Consider the following 14,222-nt stretch of genomic DNA (forward strand, 5'->3'; position numbering starts at 1 on the left):
AAACAGATCAGCACCACTTTAAAACTATTCATTTTTTAGTCCTCCTTCAGGATAAGGCAACTCCCTGCCCCAGGGAGTTTTCTGAGACTCCATTCTCTTGAAACAAGAGTTCGATGTACACCTCTGCGACTCCTACGGCACCCTGTGCCAACTCTAAGGCAGCAATAAATCACTGTACTGTCATCTATTTTGTCATCTGTCACCACCACCAAACCATTCTCTCTTAACTCCATCTAGGATCCAAGGCATTTCCTGGCACACGGCAGTACTCAAAATGAGGTTTGTTAGAATGAATTAAAATAATTCCAGGAAGAGGACCACAGTGAGTAAAAGCACAACGATATGAAAATAAAATATGAAAGCACAGTGGCAGTGCTTAGGGCAGAAAGTGGGGGCAGGAAGCAATTGCGGAAGGCTTATCTCAGGGTTCCTAGAGGTGCCCACTGTGGCAGTGGACTCTAGCTAGCAATGTCAATCGGCTCCTGCCCTGGCTCCTCTTCACCCTGGGATTGCCTCTGACCACAGATGGGATACCAAGAAGGTGCCAGACTTTCTAGCCTGGGTCAGTGGGTATCTGGTTTAGGAGAGGGGTCAACAGTGCCAAGTGCCCCAGAAGAGCTGGACATTAGGGCCATTCCCTGGACTCTGAGAGATCCGTGGCATCCTCTGCAGCCCCCACAGGACTGAAAGGAAGAAGTTCAATCTCCAGTCAGATGTAGACTTTTGATATTTTGTTTCCCCTTGATGTCTACATAAAATCATGGTACTGTTTTTGTGTTTGAAATATTTTCTTAGAAGTAAACATGTAAAATATACCACATTTCTATAGCTCTGATTTGGCGTTTCTTTTTAAATGAACTGGGAACCTGAAAAAGTGGAAGTGCCCAGAACTCTCTCAACCTCTGTAAAGCCCTGGCCTACAAGGTGTGGAGACTTGTATGTCACTTGAAGGAAGAAACTTCAAGTTTCCTCATGAAGACATGCCCACTGCCAACCCTGTGGGATATGCCGACGTAGGTGAAGGGCTTGGGCTTGACTCACCTATCGCCCAGCCTTGAAAGTTCTGGAAATAGCAAAAGCTCTGACTCTTCTTGATAAACAATCAGAGGTCGTTCCTGAAGTCTGGTGTCCACCAAGGCCTGCTGTAAAAACCGTGGACTGAGAGGGCTATGGACGATGGTGTCTGTCTCCACTATTCCTTTCCTAATAGAGTCCCAATCTTGTTCAGGCAGCCAAACCTCAAGGGAATGTGAAATTCCATTCTAGCTCAGGGAGAATCTTGAACAGTACCTCAGTTCTTACGAGCTTATTTAGGAAAAAGCATGTGACTCTCTTCTTCCCAATGAGATGAGGAGAAGTTGGCCAGGGATTCTCTGGGAAAAGATACCTTGCTCTTAACACGAGAGAGGGGTACCTCCTCTTCCTCAGGATATTATTCTGTCTGCACGTGATATCGGAGACTACTGCAGCCACCTTGTAACTCTAAAAGATACTTGCCTAAGACAAGGCCAACATGCTGAGCATACAGAACAGGAAATAAAAATCAGGGCCCATGAGGCTGTCACTAAAGTACTGGATATCCTGTTATGTAACAAAAATAAATTTCCCTTTATGCTTTAAGCCAGTCACATTAGGATGTTCTGTCACTTGCAGTCAAAACCATCATAAATGAAAGGACAGAAATAGTTACATCAAAATCCCCAGATCTCCAGTTAATACACTTTGCACATAAAGAGGTCACTAACTGTTTTCTGATGACAATAAGGAAACTTCCAACAAATGAAGAACAAGCTCTTTTCACTAATGACAAAGGGCATATTCTCCATAAGCCCCAAAATGAAAAATGTTGCTCTATAATCTTTAAAGTGTCCCTGAAGTCAGAGAATGTGAATTATGTCTGGTCCATAGCGCTGGTACCAAGATACTAAAAAAGAACCTGACCAACAGAAAACTCATTCTCTCATACGTAGAAATGAACCTGTCCAAATATCCAAATAATTAGTTTAGAACTGATTCTACTATGCTTCAACAGGAGGCAGACCATAAAAGAAATTGATACTCTTGCCACTTCAGGACCTTACTGCTCATTATTTTTTTTTTTTACAAACGGATCTAAATACCATGTAGTCAATAAATCATATTTCCCAGAGTGTAATTAATTCTCAAAGATTTTGCAGACTGTGCTCTGCAAATACATTGACCTGATTTCAAGTAGTTTATGCCATTCAAGATATCAATAGCTTCTGCAGTCTTTTCTAGACTTAAGAAACTACTAGCATAAAGAAAAACTTGTGGGGACTTCCCTGGTGGTCCAGTGGTAAAGAATACGCCTTCCAACGCAGGGGACGTGGGTTCAACCCCTGGCTGGGGAACTAAGGTCCCACATGCCGCAGGGGAACTAAGCCCATGCACCACAACTACTGGGTTCGCGCGCCTCAACCGGAGAGGCTGTGTGCCGCAAACTACAGAGCCCAGGCACTCTGAAACCCACGTGCCACAACTAGAGAGAGAAAACCCACACGCCACAACTAGAGAGAAGCCGACGCACCACAACTGGAGAGAAGCCCACGGGCTGCAACGAAAAGATCCCACATGCTGCAATAAGACCTGACGCAGCCAAAAAAAATAAAGAAGGGACTTCCCTGGTGGGGCAGTGGTTAAGAATCTGCCAGCGAATGCAGGGGACATGGGTTCAAGCCGTGGTCCAGGAAGATCCCACATGCCGCGGAGCCACTAAGCCCATGCGCCACAACTCTGAGCCTGCGCTCTAGAGCCCACGAGCCACAACTACTGAGCCCGCGCACCTAGAGCCTGTGCTCCACAACAAGAGAAGCCAATGCAATGAAAAGCCTGTGCACAACAGAGTAGCCCCTGCTCGCCGCAACTAGAGAAAGTCCACACGCAGCAACAAGACCCAACGCAGCCAAAAATAAATAAAAATTTTAAAAAATTTTCGAAATAAAGAAAATATATAAAAACAAAAATATATAAAAAAAGAAAAACTTGTGAATTCTTTAAAAGCTACAAAGTATCAAAAATATCACATAACAGCAATCATGAGGGACTCTGGTTTCACTGCCATGGGTTTCACTGTTAGTTTTTTCTTTTTTTTTTTTGTTTTGTTTTTGCGGTACGCAGGCCTCTCACCGTTGTGGCCTCTCCCGTTGCGGAGCACAGGCTCCGGACGCGCAGGCCCAGCGGCTATGGCCCACGGGCCCAGCCGCTGCGCGGCATGTGGGATCTTCCCGGACCGGGTCACGAACCCGTGAACCCTGCAACGGCAGGCGGACTCTCAACCACTGCACCACCAGGGAAGCCCTCACTGTTAGTTTTTAAACTAAAAACAAACCAAAAAAAAAACTCCCTACCAGAATATGTTTTTGGTTTGGTTTGGTTTTGTAAACAAAACTCCAAAGGTTTTCCCTGGGGAAAACTTTATAAATGGTACTCTTTTTCCCTATGTGGCATCTTAGATCTGCATCACTACAGAAATCATGGCCAAGTTTCACTTTTCTGTGTAGATGTGTTCCCATGTAAATATGTTTCCAAGTTACCTGTCTTGTCTACTTCCCAGGTAACATAAAGAATTTTCTCTGGAAAGGTGGAACTCCTACAGATACAGACCTCTATGCTGGCAAGCATTGGTTTCCTGGGTGTCAAGGAAAGGAATGAAGAATAGTGCTTGAAAATTACAAATTAGCCACTTTTTTCCCCCTATTTTTTGGCCATGCTGCGTGGCATGCGGGATCTTAGTTCCCCAACCAGGGATCGAACCCGTGCCCCCTGCAGTGGAAGCGTGGTGTCTTAACCACTGGAAGTCCCAGGGAGTCCCACAAAATAGCCACTTTAATTTCACTTCTCAGACCAGGGAAGTCCCACAAAAGAGCCACTTTAATTCCACTACTCAGACAGACCCAGGAACCATACAGTGTGGAGGAACTTGTGAGCTGCTATCCCAGTTTCTAAGACCAGCAGAAAGCTGGCATTTATTAAAAGCATCTCCAGGACACAAAGAGGCTCCCACTTTTCCCAGTGGCCCTTTTCTGTGACTGACAAACATGCAGAAGTGAAAAGCAATTGCAATTAGTATTTAATTCCTACAGCCTAATTCTTTGACATGAAAATCTGAAGTGGCATTTGCCCGGATTCAGGGTTGAAGGGAAATGTACTATTTTCCTTCCTCTCTCTACACCTTTTTGTCCTTGGCATAAATAGGGTATTTCTCATTTTGGGGGCATTACGGAGTACTGAAAGGAAGTAATTACAAGGAGTTACATTCTTAGGGTTTTGACAAGAATCCTTAGGAAACTGTCTTAATCCGTCTGGGCTACTGTAATAGAATACAATAGACTAGGTGGCCTATAAACAACAGAAATTTGTTTCTCACTGTTCCAGAGGCTGGGAAGTTCAACACCAAGGCAATGGCAGGTTTGATGTTCGATGAGTAACTGTGTCCTCACATGGTAGAAGGGATGAAAGGGCTCTCTGGGGCCTCTTTTATAAGGGCACTAATTCCATTCATGAGGGCTCCACCCTCATGACCTAATCAGCCCCAAAGGTCCCACTTCCAAACACCATCACATTGGAAATTAGGTTTCAACATATGAATTTGTGAGGGACACAAACATTCAGTCTAGAGCAGAAATCAGAATCAGTGTTTTAAGTGCTGCTGCAAGAGTACCTGTTCACTCTTTTTCTGATGAGACTTCACCATTTCTGCCATGACTAGATAGAATATTTGGTGAGGAAATCTTGTTTTTGTGAAAAGGAAACTGCCCTTTTCTATGGAAATAGTTTGTAGCATTGTGTGTATTGGATTGAAAATTATTTTACTTTAAAATATTTAAAAATAAGAAAATTCCCATTGTGGAAACATGATACATTTCAGTATTTAATAGTAAAGCTCCTATCTGATTAACACAACCTTGAATAATGGAAATTAATCAAGAATATTATTTAATATTATGCATTAGAGTAGACAAGACCACTGTGTTCTGACTACCATGTCTATTCTTACTGGGTTGTTTGCACTGGGGTCTGAATCAGGTTCTAGGGGAGGCAGGAAAAGTATAGCACCAAGCTAGGATTTGGAACGTTTGGCAAAATCATGTGGTGATTAAAATTGTATGACCCAGGACTTCCCTAGTGGTGCAGTGGTTAAGAATCCACCTGCCAATGCAGGGGACACGGGTTCGAGCCCTTGGCCGGGAAGAGCCCACATTGCACAAGAGAAGCCACCGCAATGAGAAGCCCGCACACCGCAACGAAGAGTAGCTCCTACTCGCCACAACTAGAGAAAGCCCACGTGCAGCAACAAAGACCCAACGCAGCCATATATAAATAAATTTATTTATTTATTTAAAAAAAAAAAGACTGTGCCCAAATGAAAGGACCACTGGCTTAGCTTGTGGGGTTTTCAGTAATAGCTGCATTTTATTCAACACTGTCACCAGCCTCAGGAGCAGAGCAGAGGTCTAAATACCTGAGGAAAAGGAGCAGCAGACATTCTTCACAAATGTGGATGCTGGAGTAAGAGGGGCTTAAGTAGCAGCAATTCCCTCCATATATCCTGGTGACTGATGTTCAGAGAGGAAATAATGTAGTTTGTTTGAATCAGTTATTTTAGATCATTGGAAGTTTATATTAAAATGGTTAAAATTTTGTCAGCTTATGAATGGACTGCTCCCCCAGAGGTCATGGAGTTCCACTGCTCTGCCTATGAATTTGTATACCACCAGCTACAGAAGTCTATATTTGTTTGTCCTTCATTTTCTTTAAAAAACTTGGTTCCACATTTCACTGCATAAAATGGGAAGGAGGCTATTTTTAAGAAGAACTTGCTGAGATTCTGAAATTGAATTTTTTCCACTGGTGTACAGCAAGAAATGAAAATAAATTTGCACTTTAAAGACACTAGTTAACAAAAGTTAGGTTGACTTTCTGGTTATAGTTACTAACTCCTTGAACATATAATTGAACTCCGAAATGAATCATGTTCTAATTCAAGTAAAATAAAGTTTCTGATATTGCTGAAATTTATATATTAATTTGTTTTCCTTTTTCAAAGCAAAAGCTGTTGGTTAGGTAAAATGACTGTCAGGTGTTATTATGGCTTATAAATTAATAAATGGGATATTTAATTCTGTAAAAAAATTAAAATGGGTGAATTGTGGTATATTCATACAGTGGAATACTACAGAAAAATGAAAAAGAACCAACTACTGCTAAACACAACACAGATGAATCTCACGGGTGTGATGTAGCAAGAAAGAATCTAGACACAAAAGAGGCCATGTGGTGTGATTCTATTTATATGAAATTCAAAATTATGAAGACCACAACAGTGGTTTCTCTGGGAAAATACTAATTGAGAAGGGGCACGAAGGTAGAGGTGACAAAGATGAGTACTATACATATCCACTGAGCTGTGTATAGCTTTACTATAAGTCAGGACTTAATAAAAAGGAAAAAAAAATGAATAGTAGTCTCCTATACTAGCAAAAAACAATTACAAAATGAAAACTGTTTAAATATATCCCATTTACAACGGCAACCAAAACTATATAAAGTACATATGAATCTTTAAAAATTATGACAAATAAAACTTGACTGAAGGACCTAAAAGAAGACATAAATACACCATATTCATGTGGGGGGGGGGCTCGATATTGAAACGTAATGCAATTTCAATAAAAATTCCAAGAGAGTTTTCTGACAAACTTGACAAGCTGACTTTATATTCATATGGAGGAGTAAAGACCAAGTAATGTAGCTAGACAGCAATGTCAAAGAGAAATGAAAGGGACTTCCCTGGTAGTCCAGTGGTAAAGAATCCGCCTTCCAATGCAGGGGACACAGGTTCAATCTCTGGTGAGGGAACTAAGATCCCACATGCCGCGAGGCAACTAAGCCCGTGCGTCACAACTACTGAACTCACGTGCCTCAACGAGAGAGCCCACGTGCCACAACTAAAGAGTAAACCTGCACGCCACAACTAGAGAAAAGCCCGGAGCCACAACGAAGAGCCCATGAGCTCTCAATGAAAGATCCTGGTGTCGCAACTAAGACCCGAGGCAGCCAAAAAAATAAATAAATATTTTTTTAAAATGTTGAAACTTATTTTTTAAAAAAACTTAAAAAAAAAAAAGAGTGGGGCTTCCCTGGTGGTGCAGTGGTTGGGAGTCTGCCTGCTAATGCAGGGGACACGGGTTCGAGCCCTGGTCTGGGAGGATCCCACATGCCACAGAGCGACTGGGCCCGTGAGCCACAACTACTGAGCCTGCGCATCTGGAGCTTGTGCTCCGCAACGGGAGAAGCCGCGATAGTGAGAGGCCCGTGCACCGCGATGAAGAGTGGCCCCCGCCTGCCACAACTAGAGAAAGCCCTCGCACAGAAACGAAGACCCAACACAACAAAAATATATAAATAAACTAATAAACTCCTACCCCCAACATCTTCTTTAAAAAAAAAAAAAAGTTAAATTCTTACCTTCTGTGATAAGATGTATAGGTTAGTTCTAAAATGGATAAATCTATAAATAGTAATATGATATTAATTTAAAAAAAGAGTAATGAAAGATGACTTGCCCTCCCCAATAGCAAAGCTCTTTATGAAATTATAGCAATTAAGAAAGAGTAGGGCTTCCCTGGTGGTGCAGTGGTTGAGAGACCGCCTGCCGATGCACGGGACACGGGTTCATGCCCCAGTCCAGGAAGATCCCACATGCCGCGGAGTGGCTAGGCCCGTGAGCCATGGCCGCTGAGCCTGTGCGTCCGGAGCCTGTGCGTCCGGAGCCTGTGCTCCGCAATGGGAGAGGCCACAACAGTGAGAGGCCCACGTAACGCAAAAAAAAAAAAAAAAAAAGAGTATATTTTGCAAAGAGAACCAAAGAGATCTTAGGAACACACATGGGAGTGTGTGTGTGTGTGCCTGAAGTAATATTTAATTTAAATAATATTAAATATTTAAATACCCATTATTCAATTGAAAAAGATGATCTATGTCATAAACAGGCTACATACAGATAAAATTCTATCCCTACCTCCAACAATAATCCAAAATAAATTCCCAACATATAAATGTGCAAAATAAAACTTGAAGGCAATAAATACAAAATTTAAATGCCTTTTGACAATAGATTAAGTAAAATTCCATAAGACATAAAACACACAAACCACAACAGGAAACACTGATAAGATGCCATTAAATATTTTTTTAATTTTAAAAGCTTTTATTGAAGTATAATCTACAAACCATAAAATTCACTTAAGTGTACAATGCAATTATTTTTAGTAAATTTACAGAGTTGTACAACAATTCCCACAACCCAATTTTAAAATATTTCTATCACCCCAAAAGATCCCTCATACCCACTTGCAATCCCCCCTTCCTACCACCAGCCACAATAAAATTATTTTCTGTATAAGAGAATCATAAGTGAAGATAAAAGTCAGTCAGACAAAGAAATGATATTTGCAATATTTATAATTAGCAATATTAGTAAACAATATATGAAGAACTCCTAGAAATAAAAGTGGGGAAAAAAAAGAAAATGGAAAAAAAGAAAACACTCAGATGGCTAATAAACATGTGATAAGATGCCCCCCTTCACAAATACCAGAGGAATGCAAATTTAAACAGGAAACCATTTCAGTTCTGTAAGATCAGCAAAAAATACAAAGTGTGAACATACCAAGCACTGGCAAACCGGGGAGAAATGGCTCCTCTCCTATTCTGATTATGGTAACACAAAACCAAAGATCTGTACTCTCCACAACCCAGCACGTACCCAAGATGGCAGGTTCAAGGATGTTCACTGCAGCATTGTTATAACAGAAAAATGGGAAACGATTTAAATGTTCATCAATGGGCGAATGGATAAATGAATGGGTATATTCATAAACTGTATAGTACTGAATTAATAATCTACATATGTCAAGATGAATACATTTCAAAACAAATTGGAAAAGCATGTTTGGAAATATTTCTAGGATGCCATCACTGTAAATTTTTAATACATAAAACAGTATTATACATGAATTTATGGACACACATATGTATTAACAACAACAATGATATGGAATGGAAGAATGTGCATCAACTTTACAGGAGGAAAGGAAAGGAGGGGACTGGTATCTAGGAAGAAAAGGGAACTTCAGCTCTTTTAATAATTTTTAATTTCTTTTTAAAAAGTCTGAAACAAATATGGTAAAATGTTAACATTTTTTAATCTATGTGCCCAGTACACTAGTATTGTATTATTCCCTGAACTTATATTTCATTAAATAAAACAAAAAGCCTTCACAGTGCTAAAAGCCTGATGTCAATACACAGCACATGACAGGAGAAGAACATACTAGCAATGGTTCCCAAAGTGGAGTATGAATACCATCACAGTCCCCTGGAAATGGGAAAAAAATATTAGAACTCCTTGATTTGTTTTCTTCACTTGGCCTTCAAGCACCACACTCCCCTCATCTTCCTGTTACTCAATCTACTTTGCTGGTTCTTTCTCTTCTTCCCAGCCTAACGCTGGAGGCCTCGGGGCTCAGTCCTTGGTTCTCTTTTGTCTAGCTACACTTTCAGTTCAGTCCTCTTTCTTGAACACCAAATTCATATATCCAACTGCCTATTTGATCTAGGAAGTTTAAATTTAACACTGCTGACAGAACTCATTTCCCCCCACCCCCAAAAAACCTCTCCACCTGCAGTCTTACCCATCCCCAGCTCCATTTTCACAGCTGTTCTCACAAAAATCCTGACAGGCATTCTTGATTCCTCTTTTTCTCTCAAACCCCATGATATCAGTAGGGTGTCATGTAATCCTACCGAGTCTATCTTCAGAACAAATCCAGATCCAACTACTTCTTACCATCTCTAATGCTACCACCTGGTGTGATCACCAACTGGTATCCAGCTTCTATCATGGCCTTCCTGCAATCTGTTCTCAACACAGCAGTCAGTGACTCTGTTAAACTGACAGTCAGAGCATGTGACTTCTCTGTTCAAAATCCTGCAATGGCTCCCATCTCACCCAACACCTTGCCATAACCTATAAGATCTGCATTCCTCCCCACCCCCATTTTCTCTCTTATCTGATTCCTACCCCTTTCCCCTTTGCTTATTACCTCACTCTGAGTCATACTGGCTAGACATACAGGAATATTCCTACTTTAGGGTCTTTGCACCAGCCATTCCTTCTGTCTGGACCATTCTTCCCCCAGATATCCAAGTGGCTAACTCCCTTACGTCCTTCAAAAATCTTGGCTCAGGACTTCCCTGGTAGTGCAGTGGTTAAGAATCCACCTACCAATTCAGGGGACAGGGTTTCGAGCCCTGGTCCGGGAAGATCCCACATGCTGTGAAGCAACTAAGCCCATGCACCACAACTACTGAGCCTGAGCTCTAGAGCCCGCAAGCCACAACTGCTGAGCCCACGTGCCACAACTACTGAAGCCTGCACGCCTAGAGCCCGTGCTCCACAACAAGAGAAGCCACCGCAATGAGAAGCCTGTGCACCGCAGTGAAGAGTACCCCCACTCACCACCAGAGAAAGCCCGTGCGCAGCAATGAAGACCCAACGCAGCCAAAACAAAAGTCTGTGCCCAAATGTCTCTCTCAATTAGGTCTACCCTAACCTCCCTAAGTTTAAACTGCAAACCCGCCTGGATGTTCCATCCCCCTTAATCTGCTCTACTTTTTCTTTTTTTCATGGCACTTATCCCCTTCTGACATGTTATATATTTTATTTATTGATAATGTCTGTGGTTTATTATTATTATGATGTCAACTCCATGAAGGAAAGGCTCTTTGTTTTTTCACTATATTTTATCCAAACTGCCTGGAGCAGTGTCTGGCATGTGGCAGCCACACAATAAAAACAGCTGAATAAATGAATGTATGTATATGATTATATAACAGATGTGTACAGTAGGGTAAGTATACAACATATGAAAAATGTTTATGACAGGACAAGGTCTTTTTTTTTTTTTTTTTTTTTACTATTAGGATTGTAAATCAGAAAAGTTTACAGACTTCTAACCTAGGGCTACCAAACCCAGAACAAAGAGTTAACGTGCCTTTACAGAGAAGTATGTTGACCAAAGGATAGAATTCCAAACCAAAGAAATAAAAAGAACGCAAAATTCTGTGTTTTGACTCGAAAAAGAGTTGATATATGAAAGAAAAAGATGTTTAAATGTACCTGGATAAGAATGACAACAACAGAAACTAAACTAGATATGGAAGGAAAAAAGAATCATCTTATGAGGGAGGATGATTAGATCATTTTCATTAATGATACAAAAGAGAAACAAGGGGCAAAAAAATCAGGCAAACATACAGATAATCTCAATTATAAAGAATAAACCACATCAAAGAACTTGAACCAAATTTAGGAGATATAAGTTTTGTTTGTTTTAATTCAACAACACAGCAAAGCTAGAAAGTGGCAATGAATAAAAGCACTGGCAAAGAAAGAGAAATTGCAATCAGATATGGTGGTGAATGAGGTCCAAACTATTTTAAGAACTAGGAAAGCACTGTCTTCACAGCAAGAGAAAGACAATACCTGGTCACCTACTTTGTTAATCGGGCAAGCACAGACACACACTCAAAATGCAGACCAGCAGACATGCACTCTAAGGAGCTTGGTTAGAAGTAGAAATTCTGGGACGTCCCTGGCGGTCCAGCGGAAGACTCCGTGCTTCCAATGCAGGGGACAGGGGTTTGATCCCTGATCGGGGAACTAAGATCCCACATGCTGTGTGGTGCGGCCAAAAAAAAGAAAAAAGAATTGGAAATTCTGTTGCCGATGTATTTTTATAGCCTGAGATTAACCACTTGGGTTTGATATACAACCTTTTTGTAAAGAGAAGCATACTTAGTACCTTCACATTGAACAAGGTATATTTGCAAATTTCCTCAAATTTTCATTGAAACTGGTTTAAAAATCCAGTATTTCTACTACCTCTTCTAAAATTAAATATACCCACTTAAGCACTAAAAGCATAATGACAAAGTATCACGCCCTTAAAAAAGCATATGAGGGCTTCCCTGGTGGCACAGTGGTTAAGAATCCTCCTGTCAATGCAGGGGACACAGGTTTGAGACCTGGTCTGAGAAGATCTCACTTGCCGTGGAGCCGCCTAAGCCCAATCACCACAACTACTGAGCCTGCGCTCTAGAACCCGCGATCCACAACTACTGAGCCCGTGTGCCACAACAGTTGTGGCTCGCGGGCTCCAGAGTACATCCTCAGTAGTTGTGGAGTACGGGGCTTAGCGGCTCCGCAACACATGGGATCTTCCCAGACCAGGGCTCAAACCCGTGTCCCCTGCATTGGCAGGAGGATTCTTAACCACTGCGCTACCAGAAAGTCCTACTTAGTCTTTTAAAAGTAATTTAAACTTGATAAGACAGGAATGCTAAGTAAAATGTTGGCAATAATGTATCTTTCATTTGTTTTTTACTCTCCGATACAATCCAAGGGAAAAACAGCAAAATCACTCGTAACTGAAAAGAACACAATGGACTGATAAGTCACTCTAACAGAAAAGAACAACACATAAAGCTCTGGTTGCATAGCTCTGGACTTTATGAAAACTAATTTCTAACTATTTCAGAAATAATAAGCTAATATGGACTCTAACAGGAAAAGATACTGAAATACTCTCAAATTCAAGGACAGAAAAACCCAAAACTACAGCTGAAAACTAACATGAAAGCATGTTTGTTCTCTGAAGCATATAAAATCAAGGGAACCTAATGCTTTCCGAAATTCAGGTCGATTAGTGCTTTTACGTATGAGACTGTAGGTACTGATATAGATTAGGTATATTTATGAGGGTGAAAGAGAACAATCCTCCTTCCTTCACCCCTAAGGACTGTTTCAAGCAGATGCTCACAAACCTCTCCTTTAAGGAAGACAGAAATATAGGCATCGTTCTTGAGGTAAGTATGGCTGCCAACCTGAGCCTGCCCTTCCAATCTACCAGGGACTGGGACATCCCTCACCTAGAAACCAGAAATATGTGCAAAGGCCTAGAGCAATCTGGGAGGTTTGAAAAAAGGAGAAGGGGGAAAAGGCTTAAAGGTATCTATTTTGTTTATCCTCAGAGAAGAGGAAGGATTGTTTAGACATCTTGGTCCTATCCAGGAGCAAGGGACACAGTGGCATCCTCCTGAGGACACCAGGCTGAGAGCAAACAGGGAGGAATGGAAACTTGGCAGGATGCCTGAGATGTGCCAGCCCATCAAGAAACAGCCAGAACAGAATTAATTTAGGACAAAGAGAGAATCTAAGTAAAATCCAGTGAACCCCTTTCCTTCTTTTACTGTATTTCTAAAGATTAGAAACTTGTGCTTCCCCAGACATATATATATATGTATATGTGTATATATATATACACTTTCTTTCTTTTTTTTTTTTTTTTAGTGAAGATCCTTTTGAAAGTGTCTATTTCAACTTGCTCAAAAGAGTGTAAGTAAGGAGGTTTCAGGACAGAATTTTAAGAACACAGGTCCAAAGTGATATAGGGAAATCAAAACTAGAAAACACCAAAAAGGGGAAACAAAGGCACCCCATCCTTCTCACCAGAAACAGTGTCTGCTCACAATTTGTACGGGATTATTCTTTAACAAGAATCCAAAGAAATACCCGTGCTGTGACTAGTCAGTTCAGACAAGCCATACCTGGATCAGGTAAGTCTCTGCCTAGCACAGTTAGAACTGAATACAAACATGGTCATACCTAGAAAGCACACATGTAGAAGGATAGGAGAAATGGTTCAAAAAGGAACACAAAACCAAAGAACACTTAAAATGAGACTGTCTAAAATGCTAATGTATGGAATGGGGAGCTTTCCAGACTTATTATCTCATACTACTGATCCCACTGAAGACCCAAAGCTGAAGACAGAAGCTTCTGCACAACTGAAAGATGCAAAGGAACAGTACAAGGCTTGTTCTAGCAACCTAGGTTCCTGACATGACTGGTAACTCTAGTTCCTTTTCTTTACTACCATCCTATTGCAGCTCAACTAAAAGAGAAGCTGAGCACAGTGGAGGCAAGCTGACAGGGCTGAGGCAGAAGTGAACACACCCTAAGGTGACTGGGAAACTGATGTAGACACCTCCCTACTTGAGATTTCCCCCCACCATAAAATTTTTTTTGAATAAAATCTGCTCTATTTCAGAAGAGAAACAAAAGAAAAATAATTCTT

The 14,222-nt window shown here is 41.1% G+C and overlaps 1 protein-coding gene across 7 annotated transcripts in view; it reads right to left on the minus strand.

The window, feature by feature from the left end:
- Positions 1-14,222, minus strand: part of IP6K1 (inositol hexakisphosphate kinase 1) — a 73,926-nt gene that overhangs the window by 23,717 nt on the left and 35,987 nt on the right. The window lies entirely within an intron of this gene.

The sequence above is a fragment of the Tursiops truncatus genome, chromosome 10 (genome assembly GCF_011762595.2).
Source record: "Tursiops truncatus isolate mTurTru1 chromosome 10, mTurTru1.mat.Y, whole genome shotgun sequence".
In the NCBI taxonomy this organism is placed as follows: domain Eukaryota; kingdom Metazoa; phylum Chordata; class Mammalia; order Artiodactyla; family Delphinidae; genus Tursiops; species Tursiops truncatus.